At 44.0% G+C, this 21985-nt stretch overlaps 1 long non-coding RNA gene across 1 annotated transcript in view; it reads left to right on the forward strand.

Annotated features, from left to right (window-relative positions):
- Positions 1–1511: 1511 nt before the first annotated feature.
- The window catches only part of LOC147031538 (uncharacterized), a 27398-nt gene continuing 6924 nt past the window's right edge, over positions 1512–21985 (forward strand). The window contains exon 1 of the long non-coding RNA XR_015053390.1: positions 1512–2209. This is a non-coding gene — a long non-coding RNA (uncharacterized LOC147031538). The remainder of the gene's footprint in view (positions 2210–21985) is intronic.

The raw sequence follows: 21985 nt of genomic DNA on the forward strand, positions 1-21985 counted from the left end.
CTTTAGATTTCGTAAGTAATAATAAATGAAAATAAATAAATGAAAAATAAAATGCAGGTGAGCGACCCGAGACAATGGGGAAGCACAGGTTCGTATGCTTACACATTGTGCAAGCACACCCCTCATATATATATATATATATATATATATATATATATATATATATATATATATATATATATATATATATATATATATATATATATATATATATATATATTATATGAGGCCCAGCGAGGAGGAGTGATGTAAGCGACATTTTTTTAATGATGATGATAGGCTCAGATGATAGGGGAAGGGTTAAAATAGTGCTATATGGCATTAACTACAAAATGGCCGATGTGGCCCTTGCATCACTCCTCCTCGCGGTGCTATATATATATATATATATATATATATATATATATATATATATATATATATATATATATATATATATATATATATATGTACACACACTCCGATGGAAAAGTCGAAAACACATTCAGCAGTTACAATATATAGAAGCTCTCCCAAAATTAATCTGCACATCAGTAGAAAACAATTCGACATCTGAACAATATAATTTCGCCCAATGTGGAAATCTTTGATGTATATGTTTCCTTCTTTTAAGCGTACCTTTAAAACATTTGACCCACCTGCCAAAGCTGTTCCCCTCCAATCCAATTATAGCCTGGTCCACCTGCTGAAGCTGTCCCCTCCCCAATCCAATTATAGCCTGGTCCGTTTGATTCACTCAACATTTTATTTTTGGTTCAAGGAAGGCGAGTCGAGAGGGGTAGGGCTTGGAGCCACAGAAACACCTCTGTCGATCCGCTTCTGCAATGGTATCACTACAAAGGCCTACTACAGTCGCAAATAATCAGATCCTTCATGCACGTACTTTATGTACATGCAGAACAGGCAAATTCCCGTCCACCTACTCAACGATGCAGCGCTCCCTGCTGTCACCTTACAATATTGGAATCCATTTGGCTGGAGAAATCAAAATTCCGCCTTCAAAGGTGAGCACACTCCCAAGTTGAGGCTGTGCTTGCTTGCTGATAGTTGTGTTGGACAAAGAGAGAGTTGGTACAACAGATTGATGGTTGGACAGGAGGACGAACCTGACAGCAGAGATTGGCAGTCAGTCCGTCTTTGGTTGAAAAATAAAGTGATTCGATAGATGAGTCATAAATATGCTCTTTGAACTCTGCCAGTTGGTGCCGAAATATCTAGAAAAAGAGCATATACAGAACGAATCTTTCTCAGACGGGATTTGGAGATCACAAGGTGCTCACCGCTCTACCTGGGTCACTTTCGTCTTCTCTCCCCAAAGCAACACACCCCTTACTCCCCCAACGCCATCGCCCCGAGGTCCAGTGCATCCCCTTTCCAAAGCAGATTTAGGAGATTGCAAGGTGTTCAATGCTCTGCTTTACCTGGGTCCCTTTATTTCCTCCTCCCCTTGACAGCAATCCACTCCTTGCTACACAATGCCACTGTCAAGAGGTCCAATCCATCGATCTACCTTCCTACGTGGGTTTTGGAAATTTCAAGGTGCTCACCATTCTAATCTACCTGATGCTGCTAGAATACACTTCAATACCCTCACCTCGGCAACCAACCCCTCGTGATGCCCTCAAGGTCATCACCCTGCGGTTCGGTCCATCCCCTTTCCGACATGAGCTTTGGAAATTGCAAGGTACTCCCCGCCCCCTCCAGTCTCTCTTCCACTCAGTAACCTACCCCTCCCCACCTCAAAGCCACCACCCAGAGGCCCAGACCATCGCGCTCCTCACGACCAAAATCCTCCCTCATTCTCCACGGCCTGACACTTGCACTGCTCGGCCCTAAGTCTCAGTACTCTCCCTTCGTCCCGCCTTGGGTTGTGAGCGAGGCCAGAACTGCTGCCACAGCACAGGTTTAGCCTCGAGCAGAGAGAGAGAGAGCCACGTCCATGCATGCCAGTGTCGGGTGGCTCGAGCCGAGCACCTTAGAAACCCCGGATCGGAGTTTGCACTCCTTTGGAGCGGCTCGACGTACGACTCTGCTCCTCCCAGTCTTTAATTCTTGAGTTTGGGGGCGTGGGAGTGGGGCAGGGCGGCGGCTGGACCAGCTGCTTGTGCAGCACGTATCCTATCTGCTTGTAACAGGACATGAAATCGTGCAGCTTCACACAATGGCTGTTTACACGTCACCATGTTGCCAAATCAAATTGCTTCTGGCAGTAAGTACCGATATTTGTCATGCTTTAACTTGTGTGCGAGTTGGTCTTCAAATTGTGTAATAATTCCTGTTTTCATTCATACCCTAAACAATCAACATCACCATGAAATAATGTTGGATCATTGTGATTTATGAGTAATTCATGAGGGGAAATCTTTCCGAAGCTAAGTCCCTCTTGTGGATGTGTGTTGAGGGACAAAATGAGGCTCTGGGAGCTTTTGCCACTTATGGAGGCTTGGGTGGAAGAATCTGTTTATGCCAGGTCATCTTTGTGCTGTGCAGCAGAACCTTAAGCAGGTGATGGTGGGACACATGATTCTTCTCCTTCTTTAATGGCCACAATTATTCCGACATTCTTGTGGGGTTGGCCGGCGGAAAGTTTTGCCCAAAGTCTTTCACCAACCGACTGGCCAAGCCTGACTCTCAAAATGTACATCGGGCAGGAATTTGTAATTTGGCCAAGGTGGCCGTGATAGCTCGCCTACTATTCCCGAAGGACACCATGGGATCTTTAACGTCCAACAAATAATTCCGGGGGACGGGACGCCCAGTTAGACGACCATCCGAGGGACGGCACATGCATTGATGAATCACCCTACCTATGAAACCCTGGGATGACGATTTATTTATCGCTGGGTTGGGATTCAAACCCAGGTTAGACAGCTTCGAGGCGTGTGTGCGTACCTCAAAGCCATCCTGTCAGCCAAGGACACATCATTAGCAAAGGGAAATAAAACAAGTGGCTAAGGATGATGGTGAAGCTGCTCGGAGCTAATTATCCAAGCTCGGTTATTGCTACCTCCTCATTGCAGAGAAGGTTAAACAGACAACTTAAGAGTTTATCAAGCTGTGTTAATCTCTTTTTAAGTTCATGAAAGCAGATACTTTGAAAAAAAAAAAAATCTTTCTCCAAATCAAAAAGCTTGGAAATAATTTATGTGGTGAAGCATCCCAGCACGCGTTTGAGTAAATTTGTTTTTGAGCGTTTGCTCTTGAAGCCAATTTGTTGGGTTTCAAAATGTTCTTCTGTTTAATCTTTGTGCAGTAGTTAAAGGTTATACGAGCCAGGAATTCAGCGTAGTCCAAAATACGACAAAAAAGTTTGACACGGCAAATCTAAATGAAAAAAAATTACATTTATGTATTTTTACCTCCGCCACAGGGGACGGAGGTTATGTTTTCACCCTTTTCTGTCTGTTTGTGAACAAAATATCTCAAAAAGTTGTGGACTCATTTGGTCGAAATTTGGTGGAGAACTTGGGTATGTGACAAGGACGAAACGATTAGATTTTGTTGAATATCCGAATCTGGATCTGAGAATTTTAAAAGTGATTCTTTGCCATTGGGAGATAGGGCAGGATCCTCAAAAAGTTATGGACGGATTGGACTAAACTTGGTGGGCTGGTTGGGTTGGTAACATGGAAGAAGTGATTCGATTTTGGTGAAGATCCGGATCCGGATCCGAGAATTATTTTGAAGTGATTATTCATTATTGAGTGATAGGGCTAAAACGATATTTCAAAACGTTATGGACGGATTCGGATGAAACCTGGTGGATGAGTTGGTTCGGTGACAAGAACAAGCCGATTAAATTTTAGTTCAGGTCCGAATCCAGATCCGACCTGTCAGTGGAATGCAAAACGTAAACTAATCACCCTGGCAGAGGTATTCGCTTTACTGAATGCCCTTCTAGTATTCCTATATTATACTTAAAAATTATCGAAAAACCAAACAAATTAAATATTGTATTATGGCAAGGACAAATTAAGGGTTACCTGGATGGAAACTTTATGCAGGCTCACATTGGAAAACTTATGAAGAAAGCAAGGTCACAGTTGTTGGGTGGTGTTTTGGGGGGGAGGGGGGGGGGTTGCAGCCTGTTTACTATCTTTTCTTTTGATATGTTTATTAATTTTTTTTATTTTTGGTGTGCTCCATATTAATCTGTTCAAAGTCTTGCTGAGCTCGGTAAGAGAGAGATCTCAATGGAAGTGGTTGCTCAGATGGGTAAGAAGGAGATCCCAACGGAGGTGGAGCGAGGATGGAAGAGGATATAATAGGACAAGAGGAAGAGAGGGGGCTATTTGCGGTGCGCTCTAAAGCACTGAAGTTGGCTACCTGTGTTGTGCTGCGAAAACCGAGGCTGCGTGATAGTGGGTGCAGGAAAGTCGACACGTGATTGACCAGCCAGCCATTTGCTGGAGCCCCAACCACTGAAAGGTTAAACCACTAAAACCACTAAAGACTGAGTTAAGGAGCCAAAGTGGTTGGGTTAAAGGTAAAAAGTTGTGCACGCTGGCAGGAACCTGACCCGTTGGCAGCTTGTGGGCTATCAGACAAACCTGCTGACTAGTGATAGCAGCCGTGAACCCTGACGACCCTCCCTCCTGACCCTTGTGAACTCAACCCGAGATTGTGAAGCATGCCGATGACGCTATGCCTGAAATACGGAGCCAAGGTATCAGGCCGGCAGAGAAGAGTGGAAACTGGGTGACTATTGGATTCCACGGCAGATAAAGTGAGAGCCACAGAAGGAAAACATTTGCAACATAATTATTGTGTAATTCTTTGTTGTTACAAGTTCATCAAGTTAATTATTTATTCTTGTATTTTTTTTTTCTTCGTTGTTAAATAGTTGAGGAAAGTTCATCATATTGTATAAGTATTTTCTTGTTGGGATTTAAAAAAAATTGTTTTTATTGACATATTGCAGTGCTTAATAATAACGGCTGTTTGGTTATTTCTATTTTTGCGTTTGTGATTTCCTTGACATTGCTATTGGTGAACACTTTTGAGAAGCACATCCATTGCTACTTTCCCTTTCTTAAATGATTCGACCGAATAACCATGGAGATGAATTAGTACAACAGTACAATATTACATTCCTGAAGCCAAGGAAGTTGGTTGACCATTATTCTGCTGCGGTCGTCTAACCACTGCCAAGGCTGCATGCGGCCTTCACGTGACGTTGTCTAAACAAAACTGACAGCTTTTTGCATGGATATGGGGGAGGGGTATTGAGGACTTAGGGTTGGGGGAAGAGGTGAGGACTTGGGATGGGGGGGGGGTTGATTTAATCAAGCACCATGTATAGGGGGCACATTTCTAGGCAATATTAAATTCACATTGTCAACTATTTTTTGCAGAAAATGGTTGAAGTCACATTTTACGTTATGCGGAATTTCTGCACATACTAAATAATAGCCTAATATCTGCACACTTCATAGGAAATACATACTGTGGCAATGTTCCACATATCAATTAATTTTTATTGGCACAACGCGAGGTGAGGGTTGAGGGGGTAAGCGAGCCTCTGACACAGGCTAGTGAGGATTCATTCTTTGCACAAAAACACACAACTGTAAGCAGGTAACTTACTTGCTTCAACACTGGAAGAAGCCATTGGACTTGTGAAGCCTGTGCAATGAGGCTAACGTATGGTTGTCTGTCCATGCTCTCTCTTAAATACTAAGCCTTTCTAACTAACTAAATACTAAATACTAAGTGGTCGCTACATAATTGCATACTAGTCATACAGTTTTTGACGGATCGGGCTGAAAATGTTTGACAAAGAGGTTGATTATAGTGCGCATAAAAGCCTCAAGCAAGGAAGCAGCAAGTACCATTTTAAAAGTCTTTGGTAAAAGTGTATGACTCACTCAGGGTTCGAACCCCAAATCTTCCAGACTCAGAATGGATGCTCTAAGCAATACGCCACCAGACAGCAAGGCACTTATACTACAAAGACATACTAAAAACCGAGTTATCATTTATGTTTTTCCATTTTGCAGTACTAAATTGGGCACAGAGCAGCCATGAAATGAGAGTGTGGAGCACAAGAACAAAATGGATAGTATAATCTATACTCATAAGTGTGTGTGTGTGTGTGTGTGTGTGTGTGTGTGTGTGTCTTCCATAACTCCAAAACCATGAAACATAGCCACCGAAAACTTTGCTTGCATACCAAGGGAACTTCAAGGGAGTACAATGAAAACTGGGTATTTGGGTAAATTTAAACACCCCTTTTGAAGATTATAATTAATGGTGATAAAATGTCATAGAAAAATGTGATGTGAAATCCTCAGTGCTGCAGAAGAATAAGAACAATAATAAACCAATGTCACCCACAGGGTGACCCATATCTTGCCAAAAGGTGACCACGTTTGACTTCTTTAAGGTCACACTGAGGTGAACAGAGCTGCTATCCACCAGGAGCGACCCCTTGAGGAATATCTGCCTACGAGAGATTCCGATGAGAATCGTTCTACAGAGTAACCATGAAAAATATGCGTTTGCCTCATAACGTCACCAAATGACGTCATAATGTCTCAAGCTTGACATATCTAGAAAGCACTCATCGAGGTGTTCAATTTGAGGTACTACACGATATGGTTCCTAAAACTTGAAAATTTGACTGTGGGGTCAAATATGTTTGACCTCAGGCGCTAACCATGAAGGTCAAGGTCAATCGCCACCAAAAACTAATCAGCTGAGCGCCAGACCATATAATACATTCCCATAAAGTTTGGAGATGATTCGATTAAAATTACTCAAAAAATAAGGGTTTCGTCGACCTCCATGATTTACCGCAAAGTGACCTTGACCTTTGACCTTTATGTGTGCTGAAGGGTATTGTAATAATATTACGATATGTGTACCCACAAGAGTTTCCGATGAGAATTGTGCTCTACAGAGTGATATCAAGGTGAAAAATCCAATGATTACAGACAAACAAACAAAAAAAAAACTTACCAAGTAACAGATCTTGCAAAAACTTCGTTTTGGCAAGATAAGAAGAAGCAGTGCTGAAAAAGGCAGACAGAGGAAAGAGAAGAAAGATAGAAAGAGGAACACAAAAGAAGGAAGATAGAAAAAAATAATTAAAACATATATATATATATATATATATATATATATATATATATATATATATATATATATATATATATATATATATATAAAGATGAAAGTAAGAAGGATAGGCAGATATAAGAAGGAAGATACAAGAAGAAAGGCAGAATGACAGCAACATAAGAGGGAAGACAGGTATAAAAAAACAGAAGAAGAAAAAAGGAAAAACAAAAATCCAGAGCAGCAGAAACTCCCTAACATCAAAAAGCAAGCAAACACAACAGCAATGACTGCATTCTGCCCTTCTGTACCTGCAATTTTCCCCCAGGGCCACAAAGCTGAGCTTGGCGCGCTGATTCTCTCTCTGGGCGTTCTCGAGCTCGCCTGGTCCCAGACTCTGCATCGCCCTTGCTTCTTCCCTGGTCCTGGACTCTTTGGTTTGTGCTCCTTATGGAGCTGGTGGACCCTTGGTGATGGACAGCAGTGTTGGTCAGTCTAATCAAGTCTAATTTAATCAGTCTATATATATATATATATATATATATATATATATATATATATATATATATATATATATATATATATATATATATATATATACATATATACATATTGTTGCAGTTCTGGAAACCACATCACTCCAACACCAATGGCAGCCAACATACAGTGGTCCCCAGTCAGTTATTTAATTAATGTCCGTTCAGATAGTCCCTTCCTTCTTGTCTAATGGGACAAAAGGGACAAGTGCGTTGTGTGCATCTCGTAGTTAGGTCTGATTAAATCTCTGAACTCATTCCTATTCTTTTTTCTCTATTTCTGAGGTAAATCCAAGCAAGGGGTCCTCACATGAGCCAGCAGGCGCTACGCTCGGATACCCATCTGTAAAAAAAAACGCAGCCACGCGCCTGTACAGTGGAACATGGGTCCTCGCGAAAGCCAGCAGACATTACGCTCGGACATCCATTTGTAAAAACCATGACCGCATCCTTCCCGTAAGAATGCGTCCTTCCGGTCATGACGGCCGGCCCGTATGCTGGCCGGAGCCCAATCAGAGCACCCGATTCGGATGACACATCGCTTTGGGTCGTCACCCCCGCCCACACCACAGGATCTATAAAATGACGAGTTGCGGGGCGGTCGAGAGTGTCGTTCCTGCGGCACCGCTCGTGTCTGCTCATTCCTGTTGGCTTGTCCTGGCCTGGGATTGACAACCCACCCATTCGCCTGCTGGCTCCGCCCCTTCATCACCGCCTTGCCGCTGATTCCACCCATTGCTCCGGACCCCGCTCTCTGATTTCGTCTGCCGACTCCACCTTCTTCACTGCCAACTGCCGCTGACTCCACCCATCCGTCCACTGCTCCAGACTCCGCCTTCTCCACCCACTGGTTTCTGACTCCGCCCTAAGTCCTTCCTTCACGCCTGTCGGGCGCGCCCATTCTCTGGATCGACACTGAGCTGCTCGAAGTGCCACAGAGCAGGAGACAACGCGCCAGCTGTTAGGAAAGTATCGCCCAGCGGTGCATCCCCCCAAAAAACATATTGGTGGTGCGGTCCTGCAATCGTGCAAGGTATTGAGAGACCGTAAGCCTCATCTCCTCTCCTTTTTCTCTTCATGGCGTGTGTGTGTGTGTGTGTGTGTGTGTGTGTGTCATGGCGCCTGTCCTCGCTTAAGTTAAGATTGTACAAGAATTATATCAGGATAACTGCTCTGTGTCTGCTTTTGTCAGTTGCTTGTTTATTATCGCACCACACTTTTCTTCCTCTCTCTGCTTACATGCAACAATAAACTATATTCACTGTGCCACATATCTTTTCTCACCTGCCTGTTAATAAATCCTTTGTAGAAATGTTCCCAGCTCATTTTTGTCTTTTCTTTCATTGATCCAGCATGGTCCGTATCCTAGCCGAGCCGGGACTTTATTTCCAACGATCCGTTCCTTTTAGCCGGTACATCCTTGACAGTGTCGCTCGGCTGCATCTGATCCAGTAAAGTGATCAGGTTTGGAAAAGGCGTACCGAGGGCGTATCCCCTGGTAATTAGGTCACGTTATTAATTAGGTAACGTGGTTAACCCATAGACGAAGGACCCTAGATCACGCGGTTGAGTTATTGGCGTTCACAGTCGATTAACGACCCGCCGCGTCATGGAATTATCTGTGTGCGACGGCCTGCAATTCCGGCGAGTCTTGTGGGAACCCGAGAGAGCTTCCCCCCTCCTCCCCCCGGTGATCTCACCCGACCCCCAACAATATATGTATGTATATGTACAATGTACATATATATATATACATATATATATATACATATATATATACACATACACAAGCCGGTAGGCGACATGGGTGGTCGCTACATAATTGCATTCTAGTCATACAGTTTTTGACGGATCGGGCTGAAAATGTTTGACAAAGAGGTTGATTATAGTGCGCATAAAAGCCTGGAAGCCGATTTTTGAAGAAATTAATTTTTTACGATTTTTCAAAAATTTCAAAGTCCCGTTGCTAGGCAACGGTGGCGTCCATAGCAACGGTGGCGTCCATAGCAACGGTGCTCAAAAGCATAGAACTAGATCCTGGTATGAACCTACCTGTCAAGTTTCATCAAAATCGGTTGACTCCTCTGGCCTCCAGAGCTGTCCATTACATACAAACAAACATACAAACATACAGACAGACGGAAAAATTGAGAATAAGGGCAGTCTAGCGACCACCCAACAAACATACAGACAGACAGATGGAAAACCTGAGAATAATGGAAGTCTTGCGACCACCCAATACATATATACATATATATGTTTATGTATACAGGGGGTCCTCGACTTACGACGGAGTTCCATTCCTACGACGCGTCGTAACGCGATTTTCCGCGCAAGTCGGAACACACAATAACGTTTGTGATTTTGACTTTGTGACCATTTTGACACAGGAACACACAGTAACGGAACATAAAGTCATAATCTCGGACATAAAAACATGATATTTCTATGACATATGAAAACATAACTAGCACTAAAAAAAACACATGGAGGACATAAATATATAATAATGAAATGAAACAGCAACAAAAAAATAAAGAGAACCTTTACTCCTGTGGTTGGCTTGCACACTGGAAGGGGCGTTACAAGGGAAGGAGAGACAGGCTTATTGGGAGGAGGAAGCTGGAGAGGCAGGATAACCTGCAGAAGGTGCTGGAGATAGTGGGGCAGGTGAGTCTGGAGAGGCAGCTGAGGTAGAGGGTATAGGATCTGTTGCAGGCCTCTCTACCTTCTTGAAGAAATGTTCCAGGCTAGTCTGGAAGGATGTCCTCTTCTTCTCCTCCCAAATCTCCCTGGAACACCGAAGGTAGTCCATGACCCCTCTGGCGACCTTAGTGTACCTGGCAATGTTGGGGTCCTCAGCATCAAACTTCACCAACCCTTCCTCTATCAGGGCAAAACCTTCTGCCAAGCCCTTGCTTGTAAATCTCCTGGGCTCTGGGGTTGGTATCTCTTCCTCCTCTTCAATCATCTGCTTCTCCAGTTGAATGAGGTCCTCAGCAGATAACTCCTCTCCATGAGATGCCAGCAGCTCTGGAACATCAACCTCCACCTCGAAATTAAGCTGCTTACTCAGTGCAACAACGTTCTTGGTGACAGCCTTAATTGTCTCCTCAAAGCCATGAAAATCATTTACAACCTGGGGGCACAGTTTTTTCAATACACCATTCAAGTTCGTCTAATTAACTTCATCCCAGGAATCAGCAATGTTCTTTACAGCATTAAGAATGTTGTAAGATTTCCAAAAGTCCTTGAGAGTCACGTCCTTGTCCTTCTCAGTTGCCCTGAAAGCCATAGCAATTGTCCTTCGGAGGTAGTAGGCCTTGAAAGAGGCAATGACACCTTGGTCCATAGGCTGTAAAAGGGCAGTGGTATTAGGTGGAATGTAAACCACCTTGACATTAGGATGAAAGTCATCCAAATGGGCAGGGTGACTAGGGGCATTGTCCAGCACTAGCAACACCTTAAAGGGCAGACCCTTGGAAGCACAGTACCGCTACACTTCTGGCACAAAATGGTGGGTGAACCAGTCCTCGAATATCTGAAGTGTCACCCATGCCTTCTTGTGAGACTTCCAGATGACAGGTAGTTGACCCTTCCAAATGCCCTTGAGTGCCCTTGGATTCTTAGCCTGATACACCAGCAAGGGCTTCAGCTTGTAGTCGCCAGCAGCATGAGCCCCAAGAAGCAAAGTCAGTCTCTCCTTGCTGGCTTTATGGCCTGGTGCTGTCTTCTCCTCCTTGGCTATTTACATACGACTAGGCATACGCTTCCAGAACAAGCCTGTCTCATCCACATTAAGCACTTGTTCAGCACAGTAACCCCCCTCCCTAATTATCGCAGCCAACGCAGTAGGAAAAACACTTGCTGCTTTCTCATCACCACTAGCAGCTTCACCTTGCACCTGAAGGTTATGCAAATTAGCACGAGCCTTAAACCACATAAAACAACCCCGACTGGCCACAAACTCTTCACTTTCACTCCCTTCCCCCTTTTCACTTTTCAAGGCCTGAAACAATATTTTAGCCTTCTCCTGAATCAACATAAGGCTCATTGGGATACGCCGTTGATGGTGGTCTTCCAGCCAAAGCACTAATAACCTTTCCATGTCAATAATGAGACCACTATGCTGCTTTGTAATCACAGTCCATTTCATAGGAGCAGATCCTTTCACATGATCAAGGATGCGATCTTTATCCTTGATAATCATCACGACAGTCGAACGGCTTAGGCGAAGCAACTGGCCAATGTTCGTCAGTGTTTCTCCCTTTTATGAGCGTTTAACTATGTCCAATTTCACTTCCATGGTGATGGCTTTCCTTTTCTTTGAAGCACTGCCATCAGAAGAGTCTGCCTTACGCTTATGAGCCATAATGAAGGGCAAAAAGTTTCCAAAAAAGCAACACAAACAAAAGAGAGCGAATGAGCAATAATCCAAAATCGTGTACAACCGGGAAATGACCCACGCCATCTTCCTCGGTCTAGCACCACGTGACGACGTATTCTTCCGCTGCTCTCACCAACTAGTTCCCACGCGAAGTTTGTATTTATGATGCAAACCACATAAGTCGAAATAATTTATTTCTTAATAATTTATGGGAGATGCATCGTAACCACGAAACGTCGTACGTCGAGACCGTCGTAAACCAAGGATTGCCTGTATATATCTACGTACATACATACATACATCAAACACACCTCCTGACTGTTATGGTGAGCATCGCCATGGACTATGTCTCACATGGTAAAAGCACATTATCCGCACAGAACAACCATCCGTCTGCCACCCAGACAATTGTTCCTGCTAATGCAAGCCATTCAACCAAGAGGCACGTGATGTGATCGGCGGGAAATTCGAAACATTTGGAGTGTGACGAGCACTCCGCCGTGTGTGTACCGTGTGAGACATAATCTGCAGCGATGCTCACCACAACGGTCAGGAGGTGCGTCTGATGTATTAACGATGAATGTGGTCATCATTGGGTGGGTATTTATCGGTATACCATCCTGAATGATGGCAAATAAGCCAGAAATCCGGATTGGCGGCTCTGTTTGATGTTTAACTGATGATGACTAGAGTGTACGAGGTGCAGTGGAACACGAGAAGCAAGAGTGTTAGCATCAACTCCGCTTTATTGCGCGTCCGGATGTACATTCCTGCCACCCCTAGCAGGCGGGGCATGATATACGAAAACCCAATCACATGATACAGCACAATGACCATACAATCTTTGTCTGTTTGATAGAGTCACCGGGCTGAGACTTCTGTGTTGGAGGCGACGCTTTTGTGTGGACTGTGTCCAATTAGGGGAGTATCTACGGAGGGTATCCGTGCACCCCCCTCCCCCCCCCCCGATGACTCTACCAAACCAACTTTTTTTAGCTTCGTTTTATGGTCCTATTACACATTTGAGATGTTAACAAAAAAAATTCTCGGCACTCTGGCGATATTCAAGATGGCGTCCAAAATGGCCACCAAAATGGGTAAAATCATAGAATACGGTATATAACATTTCTGATAATTACTAGTTTCTGATAATTGGGCTTTGTTGCCATTTAAAAAAAAATCCAAGATGGCGTCCAAAATGGTCGCCAAAATATGCAAAATCATAGAAGATTATATCAGAGCCAAAAACTGTGACAAAATTGTAAATTATTCATTGGAATAATGTGTTTCTCATCATTAGTAACTAAGACCTCATGATTGAATTTTGCTTCAATGGTTAAATTCCAAGATGGCATCCAAAATGGCTGCTACAATAGGCAATATCATAGAAAATTGTATACAACAGCCTGAAACTAAGACTAATACAGTAAATTAATATTTGGATTCATTGCAATATTGTTGTGGGGCCGAGTTTCGGTGGCGAACACAACCGCGAGGTGGAGCAGTAGAGTCGGCTCCACCGAACACCCGGAATTTATAGGTCGTCACTCCGGATAACTCCGGAGCTGATGGGTCCCTTATCGGACCGAAGATCGCCAATAGGTCGACCGCGTGGGATAGGGTCGATTGCCAATTTCAATTTACCTAAATACCCACGTTGTCCAAGCTACCGGGGAAATTCACCCTCGGCGGAGCCCGAGCGGAATGAGCCAGTAGCGTGCTTGAACCATGCGTAACCCGAGTGGATGGTTACCGAGGTCCGTCGGTCCAAATGCACCATTTACCCTCGCTACTTCTCAACACGCACAGTAACCGATTAACTGCTAAACCCATGAAAGAAACACAAAAACGAGCTGAAACATTTAACAGGGGATTTATTTATAATGGGGGGGGGGGGTGGGAGGAACACACAAAGAACAGGGTTAAACCGACTAAAAGCAATGCAAGTATGTACAAGGCACTTAAACAATTCTACTTGAAGACGGGCCCACAGACACACACACGCACACACAAATACCCAAAAGAAGTGATGGCCGTGGCCTTTATTGAAGGTTCCCAGCTCGAGGGGAGATGAGCTGGAAACCAGAGCTATCTCAGACCTTCCCGCCTCGTGTGGTCTTCGACGTCCTGGATCGGCGGGACTCGAATCCGCAACTAGATGCCGCTGCAAGCACCGGGTACGGAGGGCAGCGTCGGGCTCCAGCACGCTCCTCCGGCATGCGACGAGACCAGAGCCAGCGACAAGGCGAGACCAGAAGCCAGCGACGAGACGAGACCAGTCAACCAGCGATGAGATGAGACCAGACGACCAGACACCGCGACGTCCCGTCTATTCCTCCTTTCTCTCGCGGGAGCGGGGGGGGACGTGTCTCACCCCTCCGCAAACCTCATTCGCTGGGGAAATCAGTCGTCTCTCCATGATTGGTCGGGGGGGCATGTCAGGTCGTCTTTATCCCCCACCCGAAGAGGCTCAGCTACTCTTGGAGCTCGCTCTGTGCCCATTGGCTGAAAAATGACGCATACCCTCATTTGGTGCCAGGCCAGAACGAAACGCTTCATGAGCGCGCGAAGAGAGCGGACAATGCTGCGAGCAGTGTCAGGATGGAGCGAAGGTGTTGTTGTTGTTATAAGTGTAAAAGAAAACCCTGACTATCAAAATAACTCCGCAGCACATGAACATTTAATTCCCATTAGACATAGGGGAAAGGGAGCTATCTATCCACATTTACTTATTGAAATAACTGAGCTATAGTGACCTGAATGTTGAGTGCTCATAGGTTCCAGATTCGTAACAATATATGTTCCTGATTATTGGAAACTAATAGGCCTTTGTGGTGATTTATGTGTTGTTGCCATCCATAAAATTCAAGATGGAGTTCAAAATGGTAAAATCATAGTAAATATCAAATGACAGCTTCAAATAATCATTAATGTAATAATAATAATAGAGGGACAGAACGACAGAATATTCGTCTTGTATTTCTTATCAAGGATGTTTATTATTGTTATCGTACTTGGAATTGAAGATGGCGGACAATTTGAAAGCCAGAAAACACACACCCACACACCCCCACACAAACACACCCCTATGCACTTTGAATATTTACATACACTCAAGTATTGTGTGTACTAATCTTTTTATGTGTATTTTTTTCACTTTCAAGGTTAGATTAGTTAGCTTAGCAAGACCGTAGCTAGTTAAGATCAAGATCACAAGTCAAGATGTCAGACAAGCAAGAAATAGTTTAATGTAATTGTCAAAAGAAAGTTGTTGAAATGGAAAGAAAACACAAACAGGACCATTGTGTCATTCATATACCTGGAATAAAGCATGGATCGTTCACATATTTTTCAGACGACGAATCCAAATGATAGATTGGCACTTCTCAAAAATATACGGGATTGTCGTTTAGCTGAACCACCAGGTTCTTCATATTGAATGGCAGATATCTGTCAGGGCATTCCTGATGTGATCCAGGAGAACGAGGGCTATCACCAAGGATGTTACCAAAGATTTACCCTGAACCTACATAGGTTAACAGCGAGTAAACCATCTAACGATCCTGAAGTTTGTGTGCTTCTTGTACGGGTTCGCTAGGCAGAGAGATGTCGATAAAGTTCATGCTGTCATGTTGAAGAAAATGGTTGGAGAGGGGGAAGTGATTAAGTCATTGAGTAAAGTGGACTTATCTAAGCTACCACCCTGCAAGCAGTCGCTTAATCCTCACATCAGATGGGCAAACTACAGGGTAGCACAATGGAAACTAGCACATACACCCATGGTAGATATCCCACCTGCTGCAAATCACGGATGGGTACGTTCTGATGGATACATTGAACCAGTATGGTCTGAGGGACCTATCTTGCCATCCTGCCTTCAAGATATATTGTTGTGGTGCCGGTTCGGTGGCAAGGATGACCACTAGATGGAGCAGTTGGGCAGTCTCCCACCGAACACCGGAATTGAAGGTCGTCACTCCGGATAACTCCGAAGTCGACGGGTCACTTAATGGACCGTGGACACCAATATTTCGACCGCGCGGTTAGGGTCTTTTTGTCTGATTCCAATTTACCTAATTAGCCACGTGGTCTAGCTACCGGGGAAGCCACACCCTCGGCCGGCTTTGTCCGAACCGAGTTGCTGTTACCGACTCGGAGCCGGCGTAACCGAGCGGAAATTACCAAAGCCGAGCTGGTCCAAATAACAATTTATGGCACAATCGGCCTCCCTAATTCTCAAGCGCGAACCATACTGGGTCAATGAAAGAAAGCACAGACAATGAACTGGAACATTTAACAGTTATTTATTTACAATGTAAGAGGGAGGGAAACACAGAGCAGACTTAATCACGAATATAGATGTAGGCAAATGTACAATGGCAATCACTTAACCGATTTCTACTTATCAGATTGGCCACAGACAGACACACACCCAAAAGAAATGGACCTCGTGGGTCTTTATTCGGCCCTTCAGCTTGGGATGGAAGGCGAGCTGAGGGTCAGAGTCTTGCCGGGTACCTGGCCGCCTCGTGCGGTTTTAACGACTCGCACTTGTAGAGCTTGGAGTCCGTGGACGGGAACGGGGTTCCCCAGCTCGAGCACTCCAACACAACCCACCACGGTGGGACTCAAACCCACGACCCAGAATCCAACGAGCCCACGATCCTGGCTTCCACAAACGACGATCGACAACACGAGCACCACGAAACACCTCCGCCACGATCACCACCACCATGAGCACCAACACGACCACCGACCACCAAGGAACCCCGAAAAAGACCGCCGCTGAGACAGCTCGCCACCCATCTTATCCCCCGGCGGGTGGAGGGATCCGCTCTGAGGGAACTCGCCTCCGGATTGGTCGGGGGACATCAGGCGATCGGTATCCTCCCCCTCATTGGACGAGGCGAACATTCCATCTGGCTGGGGCGGGGTCGGCTCTGAGGTGATCTCACCCCCGATTGGATGAGGGGAACATTCCATCTGGCTGGGCGGGGTCGGCTCTGAGGTGATCTCACCCCCGATTGGACGAGGGGAACATTCCATCTGGCTGGGTGGGGTCAGCTCTGAGGTGATCTCACCCCCGATTGGACAAGGGGAACATTCCATCTGACTGGGCAGGGTCGGCCCTGAGGTGATCTCACCCCCGCCTATGTCCGTGGCTTCGAACACGTGCGTAATGGCGCTGAAGGAGTGGAGGGGGATTTAATGCAGAAGACTAACTGGAAAGAAACTCGCAGCGCACACATGAAATTCCCATTAGCCATAGGGGAGAGATTCTAACTATCCACATATACTTAACGAAATAACGAAACTTTAGGTCAACTGTATGTGTGAAGGTGAATGGTTTCCAGATTCGTAACAATATTAGCTGATGTCACCGAGGATGACGCATCTGATGATGAACTTGGAGATGCTGATGAATGCAACTACTCTCGCCTAAATTCCGATTCTGACAAAGACTGATTCTGACACTCTTGCAGGAGTCAAACCAGATGTATGAACTGCAGTTACAGGAGATAATTTGGAGATAGTCCTCTGTGGAATGCCATAACAAAATGGCATTGTATGAATAATCACAAGTGTTCCTTGTATAATGAAAGTTTGCTCGCATAGTTTGACAAGCGGTAGATAATCGCTATATAAAATGTCCATTTTAGTAGCATTTTTGCTGTTTCCAAATATTCCTAGCAGGAATTCCATGCCAAAGTACTGGCAATTGTATGAATCATCACAAGTGTTCCTTGTATAATGAAAGTTTGCTCACATAGTTTGATAAGCGGTGGACAATCGCTGTATAAAATTCCCATTTTAGTAGCATTTTTGCTGTTACCAGATATTCCCATCTGGAATTCCATGCCAAAGTACTGGCAATTGTATGAATCATCACAAGTATTCCTTGTATATTGAAAGTTTGCTAGCATAGGTTGATAAGCGGTTGACAATCGCTGTATAAAATGTTCATTTTAGTAACATTTTTGCTGTTACCAGATATTCCTAGCTGGAATTCCATGCTGAAGTACTGACAATTGTACGAATCATCACAAGTATTCCTTGTAAAATGAAAGTTTGCAAGCATAGTTTGATAAGCGGTGGACAATTGCTGTATAAAATGTCCATTTTAGTAGCATTTTTGCTGTTACCAGATATTCCTTGTTGGAATACTACGACTGAGTACTCAACTTAAAAAAAAATAGCAACTGAATTAGAATAACCAGATATCTACTATACTAAAAAAATAGAATATGTTTGTTTGTTTGTTTGTTCTTCCTTTATAGGCGGCCGAACCGTTGGATGTAATGAGATGAAACTTGGCATGAGTGATCCTTGGGACATGAGAACGGACATGGGGGGGGGGGGTCAAGTTCAAGGTCAAAGGTCACGGGGTCAAGGGGTCAAGGTCACCGGGTAACTTCAATTTCTCAATTTCATCCGATCGAAACAGGACCAACGCCATTCGACAGATAATCAAAATTAAATGACACAGTTCATTGACGATATTCACTTCTGACTTCCGGTTTTCGAGTTATGATGTCATAAATTGACTCAAACGTCATTTTTTCATGTTTGTTTGTACTTTATAGACGGCCAACCGTTGGATAGAATGAGATGAAACTTGGCATATGTGATCCTTCGGAACGGACGCCCATGGGCGGGTACTTTGCTCGTTAGTTACTAATGATAAGAAACATTTTATTCGAATGATTCATTTCCAATTTTGTCACAGTATTTTTGGCTGTTATATATCATCTATCTATAATTCCAGCAGTGTGTGTGTGTGTGTGTGTGTGTGTGTGTGTGTGTGTGTGTGTGTGTGTGTGTGTGTGTGTGTGTGTGTGTGTGTGTGTGTGTGTCTGCGACCGCTGTTTCTCGACAACCACTGGTCCGATCTAATTGAAACTTGCCAGTATATTGCTGGGGCCCTGAATATGTGCCTTTTAAAAGGTTTGATATTAATCGGACAAGTGGTTCCCAAGTTATGGCCATTTATTTACGAACCAATGACAGGACACGGTGCTATGACATCACGATTGACGTCACATTTTTTTTTCTTTTTTTTGCACGTACGGGCACACGAGAGTGAAGGAACGGCCTGTGTGGTTGTTGTTTCTGGCACACGGTTTGAAAGTTTTTTTTTTGCACGTACTGCCACGCACGTACGGCCCGCACTAGTTTTCTATGATTTTGCATATTTTGGCGGCCATTTTGGATTTTAAAAAGTGGCAACAAAATCCAATCATCGGAAATTAGTTACCAATGACCAGGAACCAAATCCCAATGATACATGCACAGGTAATTAAATCATAGCATCGTTCCTGGAAAACATCGTTTAAATTGAACTTCAAAATCCCATCGACTTTTAAAAGGTATTAAAAGGGTAATAATGCTTGTGTCAGACAAAAAAAACAACAATGTAGTGGAAATTTTTCAGTTGCTTTTCTCACCCGAAAACTCCTGTTATGTTAATGGTTCGTTCTTTTCATTCGATCTTTAATTTAATTCATTTTACCTTCCTAGATCCAGATTCTCCACAGAGAACGCCGCCACCGTCGCCGATACCGATACCGATGCCGCCGCTGCCGCTGCCGATACCGATACCGATGCCGCCGCTGCCGCTGCCGATACCGATACCGATGCCGCCGCTGCCGCTGCCGATACCGATGCCGATGCCGCCGCCGCCACCGATGCCGATACCGATGCCGCCGCCGATACCGATGCCGATGCCGCCGCCGCCGCCACCGATGCCGATGCCGATGCCGCCTTCACAGCGACTTGGCTTTCATTATTTTCATTACACTGAATTCAGTTATTTCTGTTGCACTCAATGAAAGCAGCTCAATAAAGCTGGTTAACTTTGTAACATTCCCAAATCTTTTGTTCACTCAATATAATTCTCCAAACAGTAGAAAAAGATAAGTTTAATGCTTTGGAAATTTCACATTTTCTTGTATAATATATATGGAGAAGGAGGGAACATAGCCTTGCTTGCTTAAAGTAAATCGGTATATTGCCTTCGTGATAAGACTCCCACCTTCTCAGGTGCAAAAGACCCGTGGTCCAGGAGCAGTTGGGTAGAGGTAATTGTGTTGGGTGGGTACAAAGAGGCAAGAGCGAAGGAGTTGGGGAAATAAGATTTGGAAGCAAACACAGAATTTAGGTGTTTCGGCATTCTCACGAGTGGAGTGTGCTGTTATGCCATTTGAAGTGAGGGAAGGGACGGTAGGAGAGAGAGCATGTTTAAATAGTTCAGTTCGTGAATGTATTATATTCCAACGAAAATGTGCGTGAAATAATACAAATAACATACAGATGGCACTGCAGGTCGACGTAGATGCATATAAAATGATGTTGCATCAACATTACATATACACACACACACAAACACACACACACACACACACAATTATTTCAGCCCAGAACCTCTCCAAATGGCAGATCCACATCAGTAGATCCAGTTGCGACCAGGCAGTCAGTTAATCCACAAGAATCAAATAAATACAGAAGAAACATAAATATCGCAGTGGATTTTCCATCAAAAGATACTGACAAATCGGTGGGAGAAGCCTCACTCAAGAGTAATGTCAATCATCACACACATCTCATTTTTTCCAACACACAACTGCTCCTAACAATTCTATCACACACAAAAATAAAAAATTAAAATACAACAAAATAAATAAATTAAAAAAACAAATAGATTATTCTGTACTTTTAGATGTCAGTGTGTCAGTGCGTCTCCTCCACAACTCCAAAACTATGAAACCTGACAGCCTGAAACTTTGCATGCATACTAAGGGAACTTCAAGGAAGTGAATGAGTGAAAATTGGGTGTTTGAGTTGATTAAAACACCCCTTTTGAAGATAATTAACGGCCTTATTTAATTATATCCTTCATCAGGTGATCCTCAGCCACTGCTCACTCCAGGATCTTGAGGCATATCCCAGGTAGCGTCGCTGGGGTCCGAAACCACCATGTTTTTTGGCCGACTCAACCATGCCTCGACTTGGAACAAGCCACAACGGTTTCTTAACGATAATAATAATAATTTTATTTTTTAAATATATTTTTCTCCTTCACTTTCCTCACTCATATTATCGAATGCATGTTCATCATAGCTACGAATCGCTGGGTGCATTGCCATGCTTGCAAATGCCTGGAGACGTAAGCATCCATCGCTTCATTTCCGCACATGCGATCACTGAGTGTCTCTTACGCTAAGCAGAATTACAAAAATTAAGCTCCAGAATTGAACTTACAAGCAGCTTTGACTCCTAAAAACTTACAAGCAGTTTCGACTCCTAAAAAAAGTGTTCATTTGTCCAATTCGGACATATTTGACATTTTGGGCGTCTCCAGGAGGTGTATGTTTGAAATGAAAGTTCGGTGATTGCTAATCACATGCCAAGTGAGCCATTTCTTATCAACCGTTTCGTTGGAGTACATAAGCTACTTGGCGAGCACTCTACAATATTCGCACTGTCACGGCATGTCGATCGACTTGAGCAAAGTTCAGGATAGCATGTCGGGATTCGAATCACGACGTGCTATCATACTCAAATATTAACAGCTAGCAGTTGTATCATTTTCAGTGAAGAGTTACAAATTTGAAGGTTCGAGTTTTAACAATTACCGAGTTCTGGAAATTGCTTTTGTTCAAATGAACTTGCGATCAATCGACGTGAATAAAGATCAAAACAAAGTTCATGTGTTCTTAACCACATGTTGTTCTGCGATGCAACAGGTTGCGGTTGGCTCAGTAAAAATGTGAAATTTTATTTTTCATGACGTTTCCCCTTTTTGTACAATCTTCCATTATACGACCCATCACTTCGGCAAAGATAAATACAAATAAAAAGTAGAAGCGCACTCGGTGGAGCGCATACCTCCGCCACGTAATGCCTGATCCACGAGAACATATCGGGCCCAATACATTTGTGAAATATCATGCTGTACAGGACTATATTGTTTTTGGCCCTATCTCTCAATGGTGAAGAATCACTT

This window comes from Eptatretus burgeri, chromosome 2 (assembly GCF_056783735.1).
Source record: "Eptatretus burgeri isolate ZD-2024b chromosome 2, Ebu_testis_v1, whole genome shotgun sequence".
In the NCBI taxonomy this organism is placed as follows: Eukaryota; Metazoa; Chordata; class Myxini; order Myxiniformes; family Myxinidae; genus Eptatretus; species Eptatretus burgeri.